This window comes from Canis aureus, chromosome 28 (assembly GCF_053574225.1).
Source record: "Canis aureus isolate CA01 chromosome 28, VMU_Caureus_v.1.0, whole genome shotgun sequence".
NCBI classification, from domain to species: Eukaryota; Metazoa; Chordata; class Mammalia; order Carnivora; family Canidae; genus Canis; species Canis aureus.
This window is the reverse complement of record NC_135638.1, coordinates 34485912-34511377: the sequence shown is the minus strand read 5'-3', so window position 1 is coordinate 34511377 and position 25466 is coordinate 34485912. Positions and strand designations below refer to the sequence as shown.

Here is a 25466-nt window from a genome sequence, read left to right as displayed (position 1 = left end):
TCTGTCTCTCTCTCTTTTTTTCCCTACCTCTTCTATTTAAATCTTTTAGGTAAGAATTTTACCAAAAATTCGCATTAAAATATAAACAGTCAATAAAGTTTACTGCGTCATTCTCTTTCCAAAGAAAGTCACATTTTTGTAGGGGGACAAAGTAAGTCAAATCAGTGTAAGCATTATCCGTATTGTTTGCTACAGATGCCCTCAACCCCCATACGGATTCTAGTTCAGGGGTCTGTCAAGTGCAGAGCCCAAGATTCTATTTTTAACAAGCGTCCCAGTCATTCTTGTGAACTGGCAAGTCTGGAATCCACTGGCTTGAGTGAGAGGGGTAATAAAGTGGTAATGATTGAATTCCATCTACGCTAGAAGTATGAGCGAAGGAGCCTTTCGAGAGACTGAGAGAGAAATAATTGCACACAAATGATTTCATTAGATATACGGTATGATTCAGCCGAGTGTCTTCTAGGGGGCTTGGCAACATCCTGGGCGCTGACCACAGCCCCGGGAATCAACAGCCAGGCCAGGGCTGGGCCTGAGCTGGGCAGGGACCCGGGAAGGAGGAGGTGGCTTCTGCCTGTAGGTTCTGGACAGGGTTTCCCACAGGACATGGTGCCCCAAGTGGGTGATTGGAAACAGGAAGGAAGCTGCTGGGAGAGTGTGATATTCCAGGGAGGGGGCAGGCCTGAAGGCTTGGAGGAGGGATGAAAGGCTGTGTGTGTGTGTGTGTGTGTGTGTGTGTGTGTGTGTAGGGGGGCGGGTCTGTAGGATGGACGGGAATGACATGAGTGGCCTGTGTGTGTGTGTGTGTGTGTGTGTGTAGGTGTGTGGCTGGTCTGTAGGATGGACGGGAATGACATGAGTGGCCTGTAAAACCCAGCATTCGGTAGGTCACTGTGGAGGGAGCTGCTTGCCAGGCTCTGAGGAACGAGTAGTCGGAGGGAGAGAAAGAAATGTAGGTGTTTGGGGAAAGACACCCGGAGAGTGGAGCGTGGGGAATGGAGGGCGGTGGCGATGGGTGGGGTGTGGGGAGGGAAGGGGACAGCAGGAGGAAGGAAAGCCCAGTGGGAGGGTTTTTAGGACAGCTCTGTGAAGTATGGGGCGCTGGAGTCGGGGAGCAGACTTCGGGGTCTCTTTCTAACGGGCCTGGGGCAACCCTGCGCCTCCCTGGCGGACTGTGTGCTTAATGCGAAGGGGGCCGGGAGGACCGCGTTCTTCTGGGTCCAAGTGTCACCTTCAGATGAGCGTGCGGAGCAGAGGCCGGGACGGTCTGATTTCCTGATGGGAGAAGTGCTCGGTTCCGCCGGAGCTGGGGGGGGGGGGGGCTGACCGCGGGGCTGGACCAGGCCCCACCAGCTGCCCCCGCCGGGCCCGGGGTGCCCGCTGCCCTCGTGGCCGTCGCACGCGCCCGGGAGCAGCCCGCGCCCCGGGACCTTTCCCAAGGCGCCCGCGCCGGTCCAGACGGCAGAGGCCCTGGGGCGGCCGCACTGCTCGCACCTCCCTCCCGCCAGCCTCAGGCTCCCCTGCCCGGCCGAGGACACACGGTTTCAGAGCGGGATCCAGTGGCCTGACCGACTCGGTAAAACCGGGATTCAGGAAGTCGCTATTCTGTTAAGTCCCCTGTCCCTGTTCATTTTGTTTGTGACCGTGGAGCCAAGTTTCAGACAAACGCAGAAAAGGTGAACGATGCTAATGGGTGTGTTTCCAGTGGGGCTCGGGGCCAGCTACACTCGACAGGGGCTCTTCGCCATCTGTTCACGCCTGAGGTTTCACCTGCTTTGAATTAGGAGGATTTAATAATGTCCAGGTAGACTCGGAGAGTACTTAGGGGTTTGTTAATTAGATGAAAACAGTACATTTTATGATACTTCTGTTAATCCCGGGTTGATGGCTGAGGCCATACTCTGTTTTAAAGCCTTATCTGTTATCTGTTCTTTTCGGAGATGTGTCTTTTTTTTTTTTTTTTTTAAGATTTCATTTATTTATTTGTGACAGACACAGAGAAAGGGGGGGGGGGCGGGCAGAGACACAGGCAGAGGGAGAAGCAGGCTCCATGCAGGGGGCCTGATGTGGGACTCGATCCCAGGACCCGAGGATCATGCCCTGAGCCGAAGACAGGCGCTAAACCGCTGAGCTACCCAGGGATCCCCGAAGATGTTTCTTATTTAATTTCTCTCACACTGTGCAGGGGCTATCTAGTCCCTGGCATTCTAGAACTGGGTGCTGCACTCTTACTGCTCTTTGCCCGATTTTTGGGAACATACACTCTGTGATTTCGGATCCCCTCGAGCTTCTGATGTCCAGGTTTAATTATATTAACTATAGTTTTTTCAATATGTTTTATTATGTTCAGTTTCTTTGAAAATCAGTATCTGTGTGAAACGCAAACACTGAAGTATTTGAGGTTCTAGACTAAGTCCCTGAAAGCTGGGGTTCTGCTGGTTGACCTGGCCCCGTCCAGGTTGCTGGACCTTGGGCATCACAGTCTGTCAGATAAGAAGGTTGGACCAATTAGTGGTTCTGAAACTTTGAATGTTTATTTCATAATTTAGCAGATTTGAGAGAGAGAGAGAGAGCATGTGAGTGTGTGTGCATGCTCATGTGCTTGTGCAAGTGGGGAAGGGGAGGGCAAAAAGTGGGGAAAAGGGGAGATGGGGCAGAGAGAGAGAGAGGGAGCAAGAGAATCTTTAAGGAGGCTCCCAGCTCAGAGATCAGAACCCAACCTGGGCCTATCTCACAATCCTGGGACCATGACCTGAGCCGAAATCAGGAGTCGTCAGACTGAGCCACCCAGGCACCCCAGTGGTTCCTGAACTTTAGCAGGAATAAGAATCTCCCAGAGGGGGGATCCCTGGGTGGCGCAGCGGTTTGGCGCCTGCCTTTGGCCCAGGGTGTGATCCTGTCCACCCGGGATCGAGTCCCACATCGGGCTCCCGGTGCATGGAGCCTGCTTCTCCCTCTGCCTCTCTCTCTCTCTCTCTCTGTGACTATCATAAATAAAAATTAAAAAAAAAAAAAAAAAAAAAAGAATCTCCCAGAGGGTTTGCACAAACCTACAGAGTTTGATTCCAAAGGTTCTGGTTGGGCCTCAGCATTTGCATTTCTTACCCATTCCCAGGAGATGCTGAGCTTGCTGGTCTAGATGACCTTTGAAGTCTTCTCCAGCTCAAAAAATTTGATTCTGTGTTCCTCTATGAAGCATCAAGTGGGGCCTTGTAACATTTCGCAAATAGATGTTTGTGTCTGCCCATTTCTGCCCTCAACTTCACAGATGTTTTCTGTAATTACTCCTTTTTGCTCCTACAGATTTCTTCCAGTCACACCTTTGGGGTCCTGTTTCTCTGCTCCAAAGGCTCACTCCAGCCACTAAAAAAGCCATTACTTGTCAGCATCTAAAGGCCAAGTCACACCACATTCACAGTGTGCAGCCATCCTGGGGTGGGCAGTGGCACTCAGTGGTCCTCACTTCTGCTGTGTAGTCTAAAGTGTGGACTCTTGATGGGGGGGGGGGGGTTATGGTGTTTTTGTTTTTGTTTTGCAGTACACCCTGGAGAGCAAATGGTGCTTACCTGACAACACACATCTTAACTCTCTCTCCATTGCTTATTATTTCTGTCACCTTGGGAAAGTCTCTTTACCTCTCTAAGCCACAACTTTCTCAACTGTTAAATGGAGTTAATAATAGTATCTGTTGAAGAATTGTTCTAAGGATTGAATGAAACAATCCCTGTAAACTGCTTGATGCAGTACCACGTACATAGTAGGTGTTAAATAGCTGTTAGCTTTTTTCTGGTATGGTCATCAGCAATGTCTGGATGGGGAAAAGACAACTTTTTTTTTCTTGCTTAAGTCTATTAAAATGTACTTTAATAATAATTAAATTCTCTGTACTTAAAAAGAAGATGAAGCAGCACGACCAAAAAAAAAAAAAAAAAAAAGACATTTAAGGATAAAACAGAACATAGATTTTGATTTCTAAAATAAATGGACATTTGATAAGCATGCATTTACTATATTTCACAAGCTCTAAGGCAAGCATATTTTTACATTTTAACACTTCTGAAATCACAGTGAAAGGCATCTTAATAATTTGAAGGGTAGCCATTCTGTTTTGTTTTCTTTTTTAAGATTTTATTTATTGAGAAAGAGAGATAATGCAAACAGGGAGAGGGAGAGAGAGAATCTCAAGCAGACTCCCATGAAGAAGCGTGGATCCTGGCACAGGGCTTGATCCCACAACCCTGAGATATGACCTGAGCTGAAATCGAGAGTCAGATGCTTAACTGACTGAGTCATTCAGGTGCCCCCTGTTTTGTTTTCTTTAGTGGTACATAAAATAATGATGTAAAAATCAATAGTATTTTAAGTTCAGGAAAACTTAAAACTTTGAGTAAATCAATTTGGTAACTCCACTTTATACTAAATTATTTCTGTGATAGTCTCATTTGTTAGCTAAGTCTTGAGAAAAATTTTTATCAAGTAGATCATTAGCTAAAGAACTATTGACTTTAAAGCAATACTTATTTTATTTTGGGTTTTGAAGGCAGAAAGGTAAAATGTTGGAGAGAAATATTGGGTGTGTGTTAAATGTGCTTTTAATATCAGTAAATTGCAACTGATAGGGTTGTGTTTCCCACTGTATACTATTAAACATTCTTATCTCCTCATTTAAAAATATTGCTTCTAGGGCTAAATTTCCTAATTTAGCCTTCTAGATCTTCTCAGATTACATTGGATGATTTTGAAAGATTTATGCCTGATTTCCAAACATAATAACCATTCTGGAAGGATGTGGGCAAAATGTAGATCACAGAGCGATGGAGACATATATTTACATCACAGGGCAATGATGTAGATGTTGCCCTGGAACAATTGTTCTAGATGGGTATCCTGTCTTTGATGATGATTCCTGAGCACCAGATGTTAGGGAAGATATAAATCCTTCATCATGTACTGAATTTCACAATGCCCCACCCCTGAGAGAAGAGCACAGACCGACTTCCATCTGGCTCTCTCCTAGAAATGTGGGAATAGTGACACTGCTCTTGAGACTCTGCAGAATAATTAAATGCTGCCCCAGGCGGTGTGTGTAGGCATGTGCGTGTGTGTGTGTGTGTGTGTGTGTGTTATATCAGAGAGAAAACTTCAAAATTACCAGAGAGAATATTTAAAAATAAAAACTTAATTAGGGGTAATGGTGGAGGTCAGGGAGAATTATTATTTTGAAACAGCTCATTTCAAGTTTTGATATGCTGGGTACACTAATAATATTTTGTCAAACTTGCAAAGTTGTGGAAGTGAGAAAGGAGAAGCTGGTGCTGATGAGCTGGTGACATGAACTAAAGAAAGAAGGAAAGGAAAGAGTTTCCTAATTATGTGCACACCAGGTAATTATCCTCTGTTAATACGAAGACATACTCGGCTCCTTGGAGATGGCTATGCCTTACAGTAGTTACACCTCCAGTGTTTCTCTTATAATGTGCTCAACAAATGAAAATGACTCCAGATTTATGGATGCATAGAACTTGAGCTGGAAGAGATGGAGATTTTGCTTGATCCAGGTGGTTTACAAGTGAGGAGATGGTGTAGGTCCAGGAAAAGTTAGGGAATTTATTGGGATGCTCAGTGCTAGAGACTTTGAGGGCTTCCTCCAAATATCTTGATTTGAAGTCCCGTGTTTGTCAAATACGGTTACATAGATAGGACAAATTTAAACTAAATAACCTGTTGTCTTAGTAGAAGTTTGTTGGGTTTCCATAGAGACCTACTTTTGCTAGCTTAAGCAGAAATGGGGAATTGTTGGAAGGAAGTTGAGGCATTGCCCAAAATTGTCCAGAACTGAAGGAAACGCTGAGCAAGCAAAGCTGCTGTGGGAAGGAACCTGGGTGGCCTCAGGACAACCACAGCTCCTGGACCTCCTGCTGTTGCTGCTGCTGCTGCTGCTTCAGCTCTGCTCCCTGGCCACTCTGCCTCTGATCCAAACGTGAGACTCTGCAAGGCTGGCCTCACTGTGAATGTGGTCTGCTCACAAAGGCTCGCTGACCAACATCCTATCCCTCCCTCTCCTGTGACCCTGTCCTTTCTTTACTGTACATATCATCAACTACCAATCTTAGCGTTTACTTGTTTGCCTCTGGAGATTTTATTTTTCAAAAGATTTTATTTATTCATTTGAGAGAGAACCAGAGAAAGCACGAGGACAAGTTGCAGGGAGGCACAGAGGGAGAGGGAGAAGCAGGGTCCCCACTGAGCAGGGAGCCCGATGTGGGGCTCCATCACAGGACCCTAAGATCGTGACCTGAGTGGAAGACAGATGCTTAACCAGCTGAGCCACCCAGGTGTCCCAACCGCTGGAGATTTTAAAATACCGATGCCCAGGCCTAACCCCTGACATAACTAACTGATCTAGGGTGGAGTCTGGGCACTTATTTTTAAAAGCCCCCTTATGGTTCTAAGGCACAGACAAGGTTAAGAATTGTGGCCTTACACATTGATAGAGTGTACTGCTATAAGCACTGCAGCTGAGAATCTGTTTAAAAGCATGAAGAATGAGAAATCTAAAAAAGATTATTAAGAAATAGTAAGGTGTTGATTTGCAGGTCACAACACAGGACTAAAATTAACAGGAGCCCTCCCTGATGGAGTGCTTGCCAGGTGCTCTGGGTGCATTCCCTCAGTTAATCCTGACAGTGGCCTTACCTACAGTGGCAATAGCCTCATTTTCCAAATGAGTCAACTGAAACTGAGGGTTTAAGTAACTTCCCAAGGTCGATCAGTAGGGTTCAAGCTCAGCCCATGCCCACCGTTCTCTGACAAACACAACCATTAGGCTGAGAGCACAAAGATTCTGAGTTCCTGTGTGGGGACCACGCAGGAGCAATGGTGAGGATCCTCCACCTGTCTGAAGGTTAAAACAGCCAACTGTGACGTCCCTGACAGGATGGCTGTTGAATGTTGGGATACATTGCCAAGAGAGAACACATTTTTGGTAAAACTACTAGGCAAGAAAGATGATCTCAATTATTACAAGAAAAGCAGAACTTGCTGGGTGTTCAAGGCTAATTCACAGAAATGTGAAGAATGTAAATGTGCGAGAGCCTGAACCTAAAAGTAGTTTAGTTCAAAGAGGAGAAAGAAGTGGTGGGGGAAAGAGGGGTGAAATTTTGAATTTTGTCTTTTTAGGAAATTGAGATATTGTGTCTCATTTGGTAAGGAGAATGGGAAACATAAATGTGAATGGTCTGTTGATACAGTGCTTTTTATAAAAATAACGGAATAGAATAGGCTTCACACTACAGGGTCGAGAAAGCCTCCCCTCTGCCTGTGTGATTTAGAAATGGACTGCTTTTAACAGAGGGATGGACAACAGGCCTCTGAGGGTTTTTGAAGAAAGAATCTATAATCCTTTTGGGTTTAACCATTAGGCAAATTTAGCTTCCTGGTTTCAGAAAGAGAAAACACACCCACAAAAAGAAAAACCCAGGCCCGTGGGAACAAGTAACTTCCTCCTCCTGGGGCTACTTGAAAACCTTAATCTGCCTGTCATGAGTGCCTTTCCTGCTCAGCATGAGGCTGGCTGGGGAGGCATCCAAGAGGCACAGGGGTAGTGGAGAGAGAACACGCCAGCTTGGATAAGTGAATACACTTTGGCTGAAAGGTAGGTTTGGAACGTGGCTCTCAAGACAAAGAAACTGGTGAGAGACAGCTTTCTAATCCTGTGTGCACCTGGGGAAATGAAGGACTCAAGCCATTGTGCTGCCCGCCCCCCCCCCCCCTCCTCTGTCATCTAACACATTTTGGAACTGAAAAATAGAATTCTTCATTTTTTACTCGCTGGGTGACAAAATCCGGGAAAAGCCAAAGCCAAGGGAAAAAGAAATATCCACAAACACAGAACTCATTTTCCTGCCAAATATGTGAGTGTGTGCTGCTAATACTAATACAGTAAAGCGATTTAGCGGGTTAATTGAGGGGAGCCCAGTGTGAGTTGGGGAAAGGTCTGCAGTCTGGGCCACTTAAATTTTAGTAAAGCAAAAAGAGGGGAAGAATTGAGATGGAGACAAGGGAGTTCAACTAGGAGTTACCTGGAGTGCTGTGAAAATTGGAGTGGCTTTAGTTGTGAGTGGAAGCCACCCTCACCGAGACTCCTTAGCAATTTTTATTTAGCAGTTTTGTTTGTGCCAAAGGTTGCAGGAGCCTTTCTTCACTTAAGTATGATAATGTCACTATAATCTGGCTCTCCTCGTTTTAGGGGACAGGGAGGGAAGTAACACATTGTTCGCTTGTTTTGGGAGAAGCATTTAGCAGATGCTATTTCGTTTAATCCTCACGGCAACCGTTGAAGAAGGAATATTATTTATATTTTAGAGACGAGTAAAGTGAAGCTTAATTAAGTAACTTGCTAATGTTTATATGGCAGTTAATAAACAGAGGAACCAGATTGGACCCAGATTTTCTCATCCCATAGCCCAAAATTATTTTTTTAATGTAGAGATTTTTGGCCCAAATTCTTTGAATGGTCACAGATTCCCAGTTAATGGGGGCATTTTGGTTGTTTTCATAGTCGTGGTATGTCTGAAACTAAAAGAGTTTTGGAGACTAACATTTACTGATCACTCATTAAAAAACAAATAGAATCTGAGTAATTAATTTTACTTATAGAATAGCTTCTGATTGTGATTTCTAAGTTCAATTTTAATTCAGTAAATGGTGTTTTAATGCTGGCTTGGTAACTGGATAGTGGATCTGTGTGTGTTTGGGTGGTGGAAGCAAGGTAGTCTACAAAAAGGTGGAATAGTCAGTTTCTGCCCTTGAGAAGTTTCTAGCCTAGGCGAAGAGAGCTATACACACATTTCCAGACAGGCAATTTAAAAGTTACATAACAATATAAAGTAGTACTGAAAGAGATGTCTTAGGGCTTGTACCTTAGTTCCAAAGTATAGAGAGAAGAAATCAGAGGGAGAGAAGGACGTAACCTGAGGGGACCAGGCAAGATGGGGCGTGCATTAGTTTTCAGAAGATACACAGGATTTCCCTAAACGGGTAAGAGCCAACATGTCAGTCAAGGCAGGATGATGCTGCTGTGTCAGTACGTACATGTGTCCACCAAGGAGTCTTCCATTGGGAGTAACACAGGTGATGGTGAGGTAGACTGTGGCCAGGCTATGAGGGGCTGGGTGGCAAGTTAAATACTTGAGATTTTATCTTATTGGCAATGGCATTGGGGCTGATGGCAGTATTATGGGTGTTGGTATGACTCTAATAACTATAATTAGTACCTGATATTTGTTGAGCAGTTGTTCTACTAGGTGCTCTATTCAACAAATGAACATTTATAGAACACTTCCAAGTGCCCAGCACTGCTGTCTGCTCTGGCAATACACCAGTATCCAAAACTAACAACAATCCCTGCTCTCGGGGAAGGAGAGACAGACAGATGATAAAATAAGTTTTGTAATTCTGAATTCTTATGTAGAGAGACATAAACAGGGAAGTGGGCAGGGTGGGGATGAATGAGAGGACATCACCATTGTAAAACTGAAATAATAGAAGGTGGTCTGCAGAACTTTGAATATAGAGTGACGTGGAAATAATGTAATTTGCAAAGATGAGCCAAGAGTAGGGGAAGGACTAGCTAGGAGGCAACTGCCACGATCAACGCTAATTATCCCTGAAATGCTACGAAGTTAGTAATTAATATCACGTAGGGTTTCGTAGAGAAAGAAGACTAAAGTAGGAAAAACCACCGGAATGCACAATTTATCTGATCCCCGCTTTTCCCTAAGCTTTGAAACCAAGCGCAATTATATTGCAGAAGGGACAGTGCTTGGTGGAGAGTTGGTTCTACTGCACGAAGTGTGACATGGAGGTCACAGAGATGACAGAGGTTCTGAGCTGAGCCTGGGTGAGTAGGATGGGGAGAAAAAAGGAGACATTTTCACTAAGAAAAATGGAAATTCAACGGAATATCTGTCATGCTGTTTCCATGATTCGAAAATTTCTGAAATTAATTGGGGCATCCTCTAATATATTCATACTGAGAATCGGCGGTTTCTCCTTACAACGGGGTAGGCAATACCAAGTTGAAGGTGGTGGATTCCCAGTACCAGGAGACCTCCCCTCCCCTCCCCTCCCCTCCCCGCTGCGCCCGCACAGTGGCCCCACCCTCGGCTCTTTCTGCCTCACTGCTCAGGCTGACAGCACCCACCTGCTCTGTCCTGTCCTGCCATCTGTTGCTGCTCACGTTTTAAAGATCACTGACCCTGAGTGTGTCAGTAATTTTTACGCGGCAGTCCTAGAGCAGAAGAAACACCAAAGAGTTCCATTTGTTAGGTTGTTAGGTCCAAGCAACCTGATATGTATTTGCTATAACAACCTAGTACCATCTGAATAAATAATACACAAACGCCGAAGGCGAAAAATACTATTTTTATGCTATTCTTAAATGAACACGATTATGCCCTAGCGGGATGTGTATACCTATGTGGTGCAGCCTTTCAACTTTTGGAATTGTATTTGGACACCACCACCCTTATTTTCTGTTCCACGTCGGTCTTCATGTTTCTGTTCCATGTGATACTTCCTTTTTATCACAGCAACCACAGAAAACCCTGTTTCACACAGATACAAAGTTGTTGAGAGGCATACGGTACAATCTATTGAGACTGAGCTACCTTGAGCTATTAATTCTCATAGTGTCCAACAGATGTCATTATTTTCCCTTGAAAGTTTGAAATATCCCCAGGCACCCCTCGAGTTTACTGCAGCACTCTGGGTGCCTTGGCACACAGTTTGGGAACTATGGTATAGGCCTGTTCTCTACTGCTTTTTCTTTTCCTCACCCTTCTGACACTTCTTGGCCATACCCGTTTTAATTAAGAAAGTAACTCTGGACCAGCCATGGCCTCATTTCCTCTCTTTTTCTTGTGGACACCTGGCGTGAATATCAAGTGAATCTTTCAAGTCCACTTCTGGTATCTTACACCACACTTGATAAGTCACTATTTGTCTTTAAGCTTAGTCCAAAGAATTGTTTCCAGTGCTCCTTCTTCCTCACATCTTTTGTGAATCAAATCATGGCCCTGTGACCTCAGGCCTTCTGGGTTAGAATCATTGCCTGGTTTTTAACCATCATACTTTATTGACCACAAGCTCACATGGGTGCCAGGCCACGGGGGAGACGGGCTTCCCATACCTTCATCTCTCTTGAATACATTGAATGTCCCCCACAACCCCATGAGGATGAGTGCCATGACCAGTCCATTCCTGTCTGAGGAAACTGAGGCGGGCTGACATCAAGGCATGGCAGCAGGACAGAATGCCATACGGGTTTTTCGTGTCTCCCAGATAATGAGGAAATCCCAGAGGTTACTCTGGGTGGAGATAACTAGGATAAATAAGTGGCTCACTGTCTTTGATTTTTTTTTTTAAGATTTTATTTATTTGAGAGAAAATAAAAGAGAGAGAGAGAGCGAGAGAGAGAGAGAGAACAGGGAGTCCTATGTGGGACTCAATCCCAAGACTGTGGAATCATGACCAGTGCTGAAGGCAGATGCTTAACAAAGCCATCCAGGCACCCCTCACCATGTTTGATTTTTAACTTTACAGCCATGTTTTTTTAAAGGTAAAACACTGTAGTGTTTTTTAAAAGATTTTTGTTTATTTATTTTACAGAGAGAACACACATGAGAGGGGTGGTTAGGGAGGAGTAGAGGGAGAGAGACAAAGAGAATCCTAAGCAGACCCCTCAGTGAGCGCCGAGCCTGACTAGGGGCTCGATCCCATGACCCTGAGATCACCACTTGCCTGAGCTGAAATCAAGAGTCAGATGCTGGGGCGCCTGGGTGGCTCAGCCAGTTAAGCAGCTGCCTTCGGCTCAGGGCATGATTCCAGAGGCCTGGGATAAAGCCTCACATTGAGCTCCCTACTCAATGGAGAGCCTGCTTTTCCCTCTCCCTCTGTTACTCCCCCTGCTTGTGCTCTCTCTGCCTCTCTCTCTCTGCTCTCTCTGTCAAATAATTAAATAAAAATCCTAAAAAGAAAAGTCAGATGCTTAACCGACTGTGCCACTCAGGCACCCCAACACTGTAGCTTTTGGTAGACATTTTGTCAATGGAGAAGGAGAAGAATAAAAACCCACCATAGAAGGATAAAAGTGTTTTTATTTCTATTTGAATTTGAATTTAAAATTCCTTTCCAAACTATATATGTGATCATAATGTATATGAAACTGATCTTGCTTTTTTAAAAAGTTACATTATAAATATTTTTTTAAAAATTCAGGTACATTATTCTTTTAGCTATCCTTAAAATTCTTAATCACCATCAAGGTGCTACTTGCATGTAACTTAAAAACCAAAACAGCTAACAAGCTTTAACAAGACTCCTACCCCACCTTCTTATTGTCCCCCAACTGCTTTTACTCACTAGTTCCAACCACTTTCTTGTCCTCAATTTCAGTGGCTTTACAATAGTCTCTTACACGGACCACATCCTTTACACACCTACTCCTGGCCTAAGTAAAGATATACTTGTTTGACTTACTGAACTACAGTTGAAGGTGGCGGTTCTGCAGGATTACTAATTGCTGATAAAATCCTGTTCACTGTGCAAATGTATATGTGTAAACTCAGGGCTACATTATCACATGTACTTTGCCTTGCCATTTTTATAAGCCTAACTCAGTTTCCCCTTTCATTTATGATAAATGGCTATATAGGCATATTGTTAGGATTTATGGCTTTATTTTGAAACATTAATAGAGCTCCCATCTTTTACCAGTATTTTCCCAACCTAATGATTTAGAAGTTTAGGAATTCAGCTAAGAAGATTTAATGAAATTCTATTGTATTTCACTCCATAGTTATTAAGACAGTTAACTGCCTGCCCTTGATAATTGAAAACTTTGTGAGTGTTCAGAAGGAGCATGGCGTATGGATGTATGCAAATTTTCTCAACAGAAATATGCTCAAAATTGAGGCTTTGTTTTCTGAAATAAGGACTCAAAGTATATGGTACCTATTCTGTCAAAATATACTTAACAAATTAATAGATTATTTTTTTAGGGCAGTTTTAAGTTTACAGAGTGGCTTATTGATTGGAAAGTACAGAGAGTTTCCCATACAGCACTCACTACCCCCCAGCTTCCCCAAATTATTAACATCTTGCATCAGTATGGTACATTTGTTACAACTGATGAGACAGTATTGGTACATTATTACTAATGAAAGTCCAGTTTTTATTAGGGGTCACTCTGTGTTATGCATTCTGTGGATTTTGAGGAATATATCATGACATGTATCCATCATTACAGTATTGTGTAGAATAGTTCACGGCCCTAAAAAAATCCCCTGTGCTCCACCTATTTATCCCTTCCACCCCCTAAATTATTGGTAAGCGCTGATCTCCTTACTGTTTCCTGTGAACAGTGCTGTTTTGCCTTTTCCAGAATGTTATGTAGTTGCAATCATTGCAGTAGTAGCTTTTTCAGGTGGGCTTCCCTCCTTTAGCAGTACGCCTTACTTACTTCTTCTCCTTGTCTTTTTGTAGTTTGATGGCTCATTTCTTCTTATTTATGAATAATATTTTCTGTATGGATGTAACATCATTTATTTGTCCATGCTCCTAGGGAAGTACTTCTTGACTGCTTCCAAGTTTTGGCAGTCATGAATAAAGTTGCTATAAACATTCATGTACAGTTTTTGTGTGAACTTAAGTTTTCAATTCGTCTCAGTAAACTCTAAGAAGTACAATTACTGGGGCACCTGGGTGGCTCAGTGGCCGAGGAATGACTAGGTGGCTCAGGAGTTGAGTGTTTGCCTTCGGGTCAGGGCACGATCCCAGAGACCTGGGATCGAGTCCCACATCGGGCTCCCCATGGGGAGACTGTCCCTCCCTCTGCCTATGTCTCTGCCTCTATGTGTCTCTCATGAATAAATAAGTAAAATCTTAAAAAAAAAAAAAAGTACACTTACTGAATTGTATTGAGAGAAAACTTAGTTTTGTAAGACACTGTCAAGCTTTCTTCCAAAGTGGTGGTACCATTTTTAAGCTCCCCCAGCAGTGAAGGAGAGTTCCTGTCGCTCTACGTCTTCAACAGCATTTGGTGTTATCAGTGCTTTGGATTTTTGCCATTTGAATAGGTCTGTGGTGGTATATATCATTATTGTTTTAATTTGCAATTCCTTCATGATGTGTGGTGTTTAGCAACCTTTCATATGCTTATTTGCCATCTGTATATCTTCTTCAGTGGTGTCTATTCAGATCTTTTGCACATTTTTAGATTGGATTCTTTGTTTTCTTGTTACTGATTTTAAAGTCTTTGTTATCTTTTGGCTATCAGTTCTTCATTTGTGTTTTGCAGAGATTTTCTCCCAGTCTATAGCTTTTCTTTTTGTTTCCTTAAGAATCTTCCACAGAGCAGAAGTTTTACATTTTTAACCAAATCCAACTTACTAATTTTTTTTCATGGAATATGCTTTGGTGTTATATCTAAAAGTCATCATCAAACCCAAGGTCATCTAGATTTTTTCCTGTGTTATCTCTATGAGTTTGAGGCTTTTGCATTTTACATTTAGTTCTGTTATTCATTTTGAGCTAATTATTATAAAAGATGTAGGATCTGGGTCCAGATCAAATTTTTTTCATGCAGATGTAGAGTTGTTCAATGCCTTTTGTTGAAAAGACTGTCATTTCTCCACTGACTTGTATATGTTCCTCTGTCAAACACCAGTTGACCATATTTCTGTATGTCTATTTACAGGCTCTCTATTCTGTTCACAATAAACTTTTAAGTGAATTTTTGTGTTAAATCAGTGAAGATAAAACACATTTTCATTAGAGGGGAGTGGGTAGAATAGATCATTTTTACTGTTTCTTCTAGTTTTATCTCATGAGACTAGTTTATATTGAAGTATAGAGTCAGGCTGTTGATTTTCTCAGAAAAAGTTTCTGGGTCAGGCCTTCTTGGCGGCTCATAAGGTTAGGCGTCTGCCTTCGGCTCAGGGGTCCTGGGATGGAGCCCAGCATCAGGCTCCTTGCTCAGCAGGGAAGCTGCTTTTACCTTTCCCCCTGCTTGTGCTCTCTCTGTCAAATAAATAAATAAAATCTTTTTTAAAAAAGTTTCTGGGTCAGTTCCAACAGACCAGATCTGTATGTATGTCTTTGTGAGTCTACCTATCTCTGTGTGGGCAGGCCTCTGGCAGACATCTACTGCACAAGATTTCTGCCTCTGACCCTTCAGTTTCACGATGGGCTACTAAACCTGTCTTGCAACTGTTGACTAACAAAGCATTTTGTTCTACCCAAGTCTGTAACAGAAAATATATTTAAGTTCATTGCTAGTAATTAAAACATCTGATTTCCTGCCATGTAACTTTCATCAGGGGACATTTGGCAGCATCTGGAGACATTTTTGGTTATCACGACTCATGAGGAGGTGGGGGAGAAGGAGGCGGGATGTGTTACTAGCTTCTTGGGTGGAAGCCAAGGAGGCCACGAACTACCCTACAATGCACAGGACGGCCCCCACAACAAATAATATTGGGGAGTTTGAAATGTCAGTAGTGCTGAGGTTGAGAAATTCTGTTGTAGAATAGCTGACTTATTTATATCTGTGGCATGTTTTCCTTTTTGCTTTAACCTCTAGAAAACCTATGTTTTTGTAGATTTACAGCCTATATCTAACAATTGTGCCAAAACTTACAGTGTGCTGTAACATTCAGTTTCCTTTAGCTGTCTTGGGCTTAATTTTACATTTTTCTGATTTCATAGTAGTCTGCATTATGTTGTATGCACTATGTAAAGCTGCCTTAACCCTTAAAGTGGAATATAAATACATAGTTTTATATATTTATGAATCTATGTGGCTGCATTCTTGATCACAAAAATCTGACGCTGTACACACAGTTGATGTTTATTACTCTTCTTGGTTGGTGGTACATACATAATTCAAACTCTGCTTTTCATTTTCTCTTCTGGTCCTTTAAATGACACATTTGATACATAGGCTTCTGTGATACATAAGTTTCCATGAGCTCATCTCGTTTTCAGTGTGTTCCCTTTTATTGTTAAGAGAAACAAAACCAAAAAACCCCATTGTTTCAGCAATCTTCTGTTGTCTTCCTCTGTGTGAAATTGCTCAATTAAGAGTTATGCAAATTGGGATCAGCCATGTAAGTGAGGCTTCTTGCTGTACATTGATCCAGGGGAATGTCACCCATCTCTGGCATATTTGTCATCAGCACACTGAACATAAGAATGTCAAGACCCCGGCCTTCCCTCTTCCCTCTCAGCCCCTTGCTTGCTTGCTTCCCATCAGCCATACCAGATCCTTTTCTGCCCCTCGCCTCATTCCAGCACAGGACCTTTGCATAGCCCCTTTCTTCCACCTCCAACTTCCTTCCCTGAGTCCTTCCAACTTTGCTAGGTGTCAAAGACAAGGGGCCACTGCCTCTTATGTTCACATGGCCTGAGTGGCTGTCACCTCTTGAGACACTTGACAGAGCCCTTGCTGTCTTTTCAGAGCCCACTTAGGTGCATCTCCTGGATGTTGGGCCGATTTCCTTATGTCTATTAAGAATCTTTATGATTGACCATTTATTTCTGTTTAAATTCTTAGCAAAGACAATGACTCCAGCTGCAGCCACTCCATATTCTTTACTTCCACGGATTATCAGTGTTTGAAAGATCTTAGGCCATGGGTTCAGATTCTCTTGTTTACTGTATTTCCAATGCTGTACTTTTCATCCCCATGACTTATCACTTTATTTATTTATTTATTTATTTATTTATTTATTTATTTATTTATTTATTTATTTATTTAACCTATTTTCCTTATTCACTTTATGGTTGGAATTTTGTAACTTTTAATGTTTTTCACCTGTTTTGACTATCTCCCTTCCCACTCTCCTCTGGTAACCACCAGTTTTATGAGTCTATATCTGTTTGTTCATTCATTTTTTAGATTCCAGATATAAGTGAAGTCATACGGTCTTTGTCTTGCTCTGTCCGACTTACTATTTCATTCAACATAATACGCTCTAGGTCCGTCTATGCTGTTGCAAATGGCGAGATCTCATTCCTTTTTATGGCTAACATTCCTCTGTGTGTGTGCGTATGTGTGTGTGTACCACTTCTTCATCTATTCATCCACTGATGGACATTTCATTTGCTTCCATATCTTGGCTATTGTAAATAATGAAGCAATAAATATAGGGTGCATATATCTTTTTGAATGCCCCATGTGAGACTCTGCACTGGGCATGGAGCCTGCTTAAGATTCTCACTCCCCAGCAGCACTCCCCAGTGGCTCAGCGGTTTAGCGCTGCCTTCGGCCCAGGGCGTGATCCTGGAGTCCCAGGATCGAGTCCCACATCGGGCTCCCTGTATGGAGCCTGCTTCTCCCTCTGCCTGTGTCTCTGCCTCTCTCTCTCTGTGTCTGTCATGAATAAATAAAATCTTAAAAAAAAAAAAAAAGATTCTCACTCCCTCTCCCTCTGTCCCTCCCTGCTTAAAAAAAAAAAAAAAAAAAAAACAGTTCTTAAAAGCCATTAATACAAACTTTCAAAAGCTTTAAAACAATTACTTTTGATAAAAATCCTTATTCCCTTAAGCTATTAAAGCCACTTCAACTAATACACGGTCGTAAAAGTAAGCTACCCCACAACAAACAGCTGCACAATAAATATCCTTTTTTACAGAGCTTTGTGTAACTGACCAGTTGTTTTCATAGAAGCAACGTATTGCTACGAGTGGAATGCTAAGAAGTACACACATCTTAAAGGACTTTAATGCAAATTGTCAAGGTAAAGATAGTATCATTTACTCTCTCATGCCAGGTTCAACCATTTCATTTCATGGTGAGGAAATTAGAGCCCAGAGAAGAAAGTGGTTTTGTCCATAATTACAGGTCTGTCACGGCTGGACCTTGCAGCCCTGCTTCCCGATGCCTAATTTGCTGCACTTGTCGTTATCCACTGCCCTCTTCCAGGCAGGAGTCAAATTCCCCTTCAGCATATCTGCTCTAGATTCCAAACGTTCAGGTTTTTGAATCCTCACCTACCTCTTTAATTGTCTTTTCTGGACTCACTGTAATAAATACCGTGACTAAAACTGTGTTGGCTTATTAAAGTGCTGATATACGCAGTCAATTTGCTCTTTCTGTGCATCATTATTTCAGAATATCTCAGTATCGGCTCAACATTATTTGTGCTATACATTCATGTTACAGCTGGATCTTACTGTTGCTATGCGTATCACAGCATATAATAAAAAAAAATGCTTTCAAACCAGATAAGGACATTGGCAAACATAAGGTAAATTCAAATGTGTCAGATTCATCTGATCAGATCAGATCACAGAAACATCAAGAAAATTGAATGAAGAGGAAGCCAGCCATACCTCACTGAATCTCCCTTGGGGGGTAAGAGGGAGCATATTTTTGAATTAATTTTTTATTGATACATACCACAAATTCACCCTTTTAGGGACGCCTGGGTGGCTCAGTGGTTGAGTGTCTGCCTTCGGCTCAGGTCGTGATCCCGGGGTCCCGGGATGGAGTCCCGCATTGGGCTCCCCACCGGGAGCCTACTTCTCCCTCTGCCTATGTCTCTGCCTCTCTCTATGTGTCCTTCATGAATAAATAAATAAAATCTTTAGGGATGCCTGGGTGGCTCAGCGGTTGAGTGTTTGCCTTCACCCCCAGGGTGTGATCCTGGAGTTCTAGAATCGAGTCCCACATCAGGTTCCCTGCAAGGAGCCTGCTTCTCCCTCTGCCTGTGTCTCTGCCTCTCTCTCTTTCTCTCTGTGTCTCTCATGAATAAATAAATAAAATCTTTAAAATAAATAAAATCTGTAAAAAAATTCACCCTTTTAAAGTGTACAATTCAGTGAGTTTTAGTATACTCCCAAGGTTGTAAAACCATCATCACTATGTAATTCCAGAATCCTCTGAATGTGCATTTTGCTTGCAGAATGTACACACTACAATCTGGCTGTGCAAAAACAATGAGAAAAAAAGACTTTACATTCTTTAATTATCTCTCTTCATCCCTCTGAATAGCAGTAGGTAGTAAAGCAACCTTAAGTTTACCAGCAGGGTTTGAGTTTTTTCCAATTTAGGTTTTTGGGTTTTTTTTTCCTCATCATGCTGCCACATTTTTAAGATAGGATCTTCGACCTTCACGTTTCTTCTCCTGCTCCCTTCTAAGATTAGTAAGTTCTTAAGTCAATACAGCATTTCTGTTGTGCTATTTTGGGAGAAAAAAAGCCACAGATTCTCTTCATGGTCTTTGTATGTCTGCTGATATATGACTGGGCACTACTGATTGTGGAGAGTGGATCACATCAGGACACTTGGAAAATTCCAGAGCCCCTTATACCTTCAACAGGCTGACAGCCTCCCTGTGTGCTTCATTCACCCTGTTTGAGGTGGGAAGCAAAGAGGGAGGCAGCAAATATTTCAGATCCAGCAACTCCTCCAGGCTGGCTCTAAGTGTACAGACATAAAACTACTAGGTGTTCTTTTTTTTTTTTTTTTTAAGATTTTACTTATTTATTCATGAGAGACACACAGAAAGAAGCAGAGACACAGGCAGAGGGAGAAGCAGGCTCCCTGCGGGGAACCTAATGTGGGACTCGATCCCAGGACCCCGGAGATCACGACCTGAGCCGAAGGCAGACACTCAACCACTGAGCCACCCAGGTGCCCCGAACTACCAGATGTTCTAAAAGCCACTTCCCACCCCATCCATTGCCTTTCCCAGTTGGCCCTTAATGGTAAAAGTGGGTAGGGGGTGGCCCCCTTGGGCACATGTTCTACCCCACTCTTACTCTTCGTAATGCTTCTTTCAGGCTCCTCTTTCTCACCTTCTATAACTCAAGAAGTGCTTGTAAAGCACACCGCCCTCCCTTCTGGGGGTGGGGGCAACCTTCGACACAGACTGGAGATGATAATCCACATCCTAGAGCAGCCCTGTGATCTGAGTTGTCAGGATTTGCTCTTAATATGGAACCCAGAGGAACACCAGGAGCTGGGATTGCCAGATACCAAAATGACATTGACTTAATTGCTCCAAGACACTGTTCCCACTACATGTGGTATTTAATCCTCAGGGACCTCATATTAGAGGCTGGTCAATGCCAGGGTCTGGACCCAGGCGAACTGGGTTACCAGCTTACTAACTGTGCCAACAATGGTTTTCTGGGAAACTTCGTACAAGAAAAATACCGAGAAGGTTCGAAAATTATTATCATGACATACAAAGGAGAGAAATCTTAGTTGTTTAAGTAAGGAGAGTCTGGCTATACCTTTTTCTTTCTTCTTTCTTTCTTTCTTTCTTTCTTTTCTTTTTTCTTTCTTTCTTTCTTTCTTTCTTTCTTTCTTTCTTTCTTTCTTTCTTTCTTCTTTTCTTTCTTTTAAAAATTTATTTATTTATTTATTCATGATAGACATAGAGAGAGAGAGAGGCAGAGACACAGGAGGAGGGAGAAGCAGGCTCCATGCCGGGAGCCCAACGTGGGACTCGATCCCGGGACTCCAGGATCGCGCCCTGGGCCAAAGACAGGCGCTAAACCGCTGAGCCACCCAGGGATCCCTGGCTATACCTTTTTCAATTCTATTTTTTTCAAAAGGAATTTAGGAAAATTGGCAAAAAAAAAAAAAAAAAAAAAAAAAGAAAGCTACTTAAGGTAGGAACTGATGGAGTTGATTGTGAGTTTGGTTCTGGAGCTTTCTCCTCCTCTGCTGGTCTGAACCTACCTCTGAGGCTTCTCTGACCCATTTGCTCTCTGGTAGGTTGAAGAAAACATGACAACTTTTTCCTAGACTTTGTTTCTCTGAAAACATCTCTGATGTCTCATTCCTGAAAGTAAAGTGAGAAGGAAAACAATCAAAGTGTGTCAAAAAGGCTTTGATTTGGGCTTCCAAAGTAATACTCTTGAGTTAAATTACTGGTCCTGGAATGCAAGCGCGAGGCATGGAGGACATTATTTTAGGGATTCATTCCTATGAATGACCCTTGAACCAAACCCAGCCAATTTTGGAAGCTCAAGATCACTTTTGTTTGGGATGGTTACTGGTTACCACTCATCCTTTAGTCCTTGGGACTTCCTTTCTCTTGGTCTCGTTTTTCTAAACTCACTGTTTTAGAGATAAAACTCACTCCCCAGAGAGGCAGCAAGGGTTTGGGTGGGTAAAGTGCAGCTCTGAATCCTATGGCCCAAGCTCCACTTTTACTAAGACCTTTGACAACCTGGCACAAATTCACATCAGGGCTTTGCTTTCCTTGTCTGGGCAATGCCAGGTGCAATGCCAGAAGAACATGTAATTACCTACTTCTCTTACATGTTCTTCTCTTTCTTCCCTACCCCCATAGACATTTCTAGTAACTCCAGGATGACCGCTTCATATTGCAAGGTCAGGCAAGAGGTCGATAACATAGCAGGAAGATTTCAGAGCTACTGGGAATACTCAGGGCAAAGGAAAGCAGTCAGTTTGGGAAGTGGTGGTGAAGTTTAACACCCCTGCCAAAAGTTTTTAGTTTCTTTTTGGTGGCTGCTAGAATAAAGAGAGAAAATTTACGAGTCATAGTAAAAACAAAACGTGATACCACCACAGTTTCTTTTGTAAAGGCTAGAAACTGAGGTTCTGAGGGGTTAAATTCTAGTAACTTTGTTTTTAAATGTTAAGATCTAAGATTGCATGGAATTGTTAAAACATGGATTCAGCTTTCATAGGGGGAAGTGGCATCTAGTTTCCTACGTTTCATCTCACTGAGATCTGATAATACAAGAAATTAGTGATTTCAAAATTTTTTGTAGCAGTCAGGGAGGTGATTTGTATGGACTTGAACTACACGTTGAAAAATATAGTTTGAAATATAATATATGGGAGGTACCCCATAAGCTTACCTTTTAAGCTTAGGAAATCTATGACAAACAAAATATTACCAAAAACATATGTAATGTGCAAACTTAGGAACCTCTCTCACCGAACAGCTTCTTTCCCCACTCCTTAATTACAGAGTAATGCATACATTCACAATTCAGGCCATCTTGTAATACCAAAGTATACAGCAGAGTTGGTGTAGCATATAAGGTGCTTGCCCAAAATAGAGGAGGTGGGGGGAGGAAGAAAATGTGCATTCATTTATATGATCTCAGTAGCCTGGGTGCCACCTTGCAGGTGGGACAGGGGATGTGCTCCTACTATTCCCTCTTTGGGGTGGGGCTGGGGGGTTGTGCTGTGCTTCTCCTCAACGGGAATGTTTCTCTCGCACTTTTGGAGGGAAAACTAGCATTTAGATGGCATTTATCTATGTGTTTAATGCACATACATTTAGCTCTTACTGTGTGCTGTTTTAAGCATACTTCTAAGCACTTTACAAATATCCATAATTTAATGGATTTAATCACTGTAACAATACATTGAGCCAGATAAAGTCATCTCCATTTTTCAGAAGAATGCTGAAGGACAGAGAGGTTTGGCAACTTGCCCAAGATCACACAGTTAATGATTGATGAACCCAGGATTTGAGGTCAGCAAGCCAACTCTACAGTCCTTGCTCCAAAATATCTTGTAAATTTTAGTATCTTCCTTAGGAATTTCTAAGAGAAAATTTCTGTATAGGATCTTTTACCTTACAAGTGGCCTTTAGAACCTAATCAACATGGTGGTGGGTATCCTCTCAGACTCTCTGTGGATATATGGATACATGTGCATAACTATGTATATCAATCAATCAATAATGATGGGTGATCAAGAATGCCCAAATTATGCAAATCTCTTTTAATTCACCCTACTCTCAGAATACGTCAGTTTGATCCAATTTAATGAATTTTCTCCAATTGATGGATGTCTAGATGATTTTTCTATATAATACACAAAACAATCATATGAACATCCTTGAGCCCTATTCAAGTGTATCTCAGGAACAAATCCTCTAAAAGTCCTTATCATAAAAACAAACTACACCTGACCACCATGGGAAGTGATGTATGTGTTAGCTAACTGTATTGTGGTCATCATTTCATAATATGTAGTATATGAAATCATTATGTTATGTACCTTAAATTCACACAAAGGCATGTGTCAATTATAACTGCATTAAGCTAGAGGGGAAAAAAAGAACAAATCTGATCCCCAAAAGTAGAATTCCAAGTGGACTGTTGCTTCTTTGTTGAATACGTGGATAATTGTAAGGCATTATTGGATCTGACCACAGGTGGCAGGGTGATGAATGAGGACTCATACTTAGTCTTTTCTCCAAAATCTTTTTTTTTTTTAAAGAATGTTGGTGTTCTAAGGCCCTTAAGTGAGGATAAGCCAGCCAGTGGGTATTTGTTCCAGTGACAGACAGACATTTTTGGAAAGAAAAGTTACCCACCTCCCATTTCCTGGATGTGGGGGCGGATGCCCGTTTGTGAGCAATGGTTGCCCAGCTGTTTGTGTCTCTTGAGACCATGTAGTCAAGCTCATGTGATGAGTATCCCAGGGCTGTATTTGCATGTCAAACCCCCCCAGTTAACTATCATTATTAAATCTCCACATATGAAATTGTGCCTTCATTTACTGCTTTAAAAAAATGAAAATATTGCCAACTACATCACCCATAAGATCTAATGTAATGTCCATCATTAGAAACCTTAGCATCTGTGCTGGGGCCTTCCCTCCTGTGACTAGCCCAGTCTACTTCCTCTTCCCTTTGTGAAAGCACCGTCACTCGCCCCGCACTCTTGCTCTTCCTGCCAGGAAACCTGCTATAGCAAATCTGGTACCTACCATGTTGCCACATCTGCATTCTCCTCTTTCCCTTGGCTCAGCTTTTCTGTTTTCATTTTTAAAAACTCATTATTGTCTTTTTTGTGAAAGCATTTCAAGTCCTTTGGAGAAAGAAGCAGGCTATAAAAATAATCCCTTCATTCAGCATCTTTAGGAAGTAGATAAAGCACAAGTTTCAAGATAGCCATCTAATGGCAAAATGGCAGAGCATGGACTTTCAGCTAAAAAAGTGTGTGTGTGAGTCCCAGCACCAGCATTCCCCAGTGCTGTGCCTTTGGAACTGGTTATACGACCTCTCAGTGTATGGGTTAATAACACCTGTGTCATAGGGTTCCTTCAAGCAGTAAATGAGATGCTTAGAAAATCATAAGTGTTTAATTAAAAAATCCTAAGATGTGAGTCATTGTAAAGTGTGGCTCATATCACTTTCTCAGTTTTTATTGGGGGTACACTGTATCTTCTGTCTTTCTGTTATCTTCCCATGGCATAAGGAATTTGTAAGACCGGTGTGAGTTCATCCCCATATCACAACAAGGAGCTCTCTGAGCTTTCTTGCCAGACTGGTCCCAACACAAAGCTCCTGCTGGGTGGGCAGCTCAGCCTGAAGGACCAAGGATGGTATCTCCATGTGGAGCACTAATGCAGTTGTTTCCATCTGTGGCCCATGCACTGATTCTCCATTATCCCTGGTGATAGGGGAGGGGAAATTATGAAATAAGCATCAAGAAATGATCATCTTTGGACTGTCACCACCCCTCACACATCCACCTGCCTTCTATTTCCCTCCTTCATCTTTCTTCCCAGAGCCACTGCCCTTGGACAGTCACCATGGTCTCTTTGTCCGGATGCCCTCAGAGGTGTGGGTCACAGATGTTCCCTCTTCAGCTCTCTTCTCCTCACCCTTGTTCCTACAGGGTTCTTTCTGGGAAGGAGTAGTCTCATCAGATTGTTTCCCTGGGTAAAAAAAAAAAAACAAAAAAAACCACTTTCCATGGCTTCCTGCTGACATCAAGTCCGCACTACTTGGCATGATATAGAAACAATACCCCTTAAAGTATTTTTCTGAATGCATCCCCTGTGTGCGCGTGCGTGCGCGCGCACACACACACACACACACACACTACAGGGGTTTCTAATATTTTGAACAATTTTATGAAAAAAAGTAATATAATATCCCCTTATTTTCTCTCTCCTCCAACTTTTTGGTTTGAAAATAACAAAGCCACAGGAAAAAAAATAGACTGTCCTCACCTAGATTCACTGATTTTTTAATGTTATGCCACATTTGTCTCCCCACTCCCTTCTCTTTCTCATATTGGCCAAAGTGGTATAACTTGCAGACACATGAGACTCCATCCCTGCATACATGTGTACCCATAACCTAGGATGTAGACAATCTTTTGCATAACCACAGTGCTGTCATCATATCACCTATGAAATCCAACAACTCCCTAATGTTATGTTCAAACATATTCAGATTTCCCCAATTATCCCAACTGTGTCCTCCTCCACCCCTGCCCCCCATCCAGGATTTATTCAAGGTTCACCCATTGTGTTTCTTTAGTCTCTTAACATGGAATCGTTTGGACATCACCCTCTACCCGCTGTGCTTTTCAAAGTATCCAGACTAGTTACACATTATGGATTTTCCTGATCATTTTGTTCCTCTAACCTCTGTTCTTATAGAGGT

General features: G+C 42.4%; 1 protein-coding gene across 4 annotated transcripts in view; it reads left to right on the top strand.

Moving 5' to 3' along the window:
• LYN (LYN proto-oncogene, Src family tyrosine kinase) overlaps window positions 1-25466 on the top strand; it is a 115801-nt gene that overhangs the window by 26407 nt on the left and 63928 nt on the right. Inside the window, exon 1 of one of the 4 annotated variants that reach the window (XM_077876911.1) lies at window positions 7502-7654. The exons of 2 other annotated variants lie outside the window; for them this stretch is intronic. The gene's annotated coding sequence lies outside the window, so the exon portion shown is untranslated. Of the gene's footprint in view, window positions 1-7501; window positions 7655-25466 lie in introns of those variants that run through there. One more of the 4 variants, XM_077876912.1, reaches the window with a different exon arrangement.